Source organism: Colobus angolensis, unplaced genomic scaffold (assembly GCF_000951035.1).
Source record: "Colobus angolensis palliatus isolate OR3802 unplaced genomic scaffold, Cang.pa_1.0 Scaffold379, whole genome shotgun sequence".
Classification (NCBI taxonomy): domain Eukaryota; kingdom Metazoa; phylum Chordata; class Mammalia; order Primates; family Cercopithecidae; genus Colobus; species Colobus angolensis.
The window spans coordinates 1484755-1486762 of NW_012117143.1; positions in this window are offsets into that span (position 1 = coordinate 1484755).

A 2008-nucleotide genomic window follows, 5' to 3' on the forward strand; every position below is an offset into this window, starting at 1 on the left:
ATCCCACTCTCCTTTGACTGGAAAAGGCTAAACTTAATTTGCTCAGGTTTGTTTAAAGATATACCATATCTTTACCTTAAGTTATTCTACTAAGTGATTAACTTCGTAGATGAAAACTGAAGGAAACAAAAAAAAATTAGGTTCAGAGTTAGCATTATTTCTAGGTTAGCAGAACCTTCAAGTGTTACGGAAAATATTGTCAAATGGAGCTTAATTATAAGACCATTAAGAAGAAGGTCCTGCATTCAGAGAGACCCATCAATAGTTGCTAAAACCATCAGGAGAAAGGCTGCTGGAGAACAATAACTGTATGGTACCAAAGGATCACTCCATAAGTTACCTGTTAATTATAAAGGGGAAAATGCTGTTGCTTTACAATAGAGCAATCTTGACCCTTCACTACAATAGAACGGAAAGATAAAACAATTGGGCATCATTAAAAGGGAATCAACTTCCCTTTATCCACTTCTTAATGTGATATGACAAAGCAGACTACATCACTTATAAATACTCTTGTTTTACCTCCAGGTGAAGTGTGGTAATATATTAAAAAAATAAAAAAATCTAGTCAAGCCTTTAGATCGAATTTCTAGTTTATATGAAATACAGGTGATGCAGAAGCAACTTAGAACAACACCATGAGGAAACAGACAAATTAGTAAAGTGGACTTTGCACATGAAAAGTGGGCCATACTCTTCAAAAAGTCAGTGTCAAAAAAGAAAAATGGTAGACATACTGCCCTAGACTAAAAGAGACTAAAGACTTAACAATAAGACACAATGAATAAACCACATGGTTTGGTTGGGGGTTGGGGGGATGGCAAAAGCTACAAAAGACACTTAAGGCCAGGCACAATGGCTCCCGCCTGTAATCCTAATCCTTTGGAAGGCTGAGTGATGGATCACTTGAACCCAGGAGTTCAAGTGATCAACACAGTAAAGATAGCTGGGTGTGGTGATGCACATCTGTAGTACCAGTTACCAGCTACTCAGGAGGCTGAGGCAGGAGGATCACATGAGACCAGGAGGTCAAGGCTGCAGTGAGCCATGATCGAGCCTGGGCAACTGAGGCCTTGTATCTAAAAACAACAACAACAACAACAACACACACACATATATACATTTAAGACAACTGGGGAAATTTAAATGCAGACTAAATATTACATATTGCAAGATTATCGTTGAATTTTAAAAGCACAAGGACATTGTGGTTATGCCTGAGAACGTATTCTTTGGAAACACATGCTGCAATGCCTAAAGAGGTAGACTTGCAATTTCTGTAAGTTAACTTCAAATAATTCAGGGAAAGAAAAGAGTACATACATGAGGGTTAACATAAGTATCAAAAGACAAAATTACAATAATGTGGTTTAAGGATCTTAAACAGCTTTATTTGCGATTCTAGAATCAAGCAACGCTTTGTTCCATAAAATAGAATGAGCATTCCAGTGAGCAGAGTAGAGGCTACATGTACAGACACAACAGGCTTGAAGAAAGCAGAAACAAAGAACTGTGAAAATAATTCAAAATCAAATCTGCTGGAAGTTTTTAAATTATTTTCAGCCTTAAAGAAATGTGATCATGGGACCTGAGTCACATGACAGGCAGCTTTAGTCCTCTGATTATAGATCAGCCTTTTACCTACACTGTTTTGTGAGATGTTGGAAAAGACTAATGGGCTCCAGAGAAGACCCCCAATCCCTCTAAACTTAATCTTCATTGTAGATTAACTTCCTTCTCTTACACAAAGACACTAAGATGGAATGTTAAATAAACTCTTTTAAATTGGAAAAGGAAAAGACCTGTAACTAATCAAATTGCTATAACTCATAAACCAACCCTGTATGGAAAATGTGGCAATCCTGTCAAACTTGTTTTCTGCCTAAATAAGCAAGACCTTTAACTTTTCGGCTTCAGAGGACTAGCTGGCTCTATTCCTCTGGATTCTGTGTTACCCAGTTGGCTGCTCTCAGTTTTGCATTTGAGTAAAACTCTTGTTTGTTTTTTT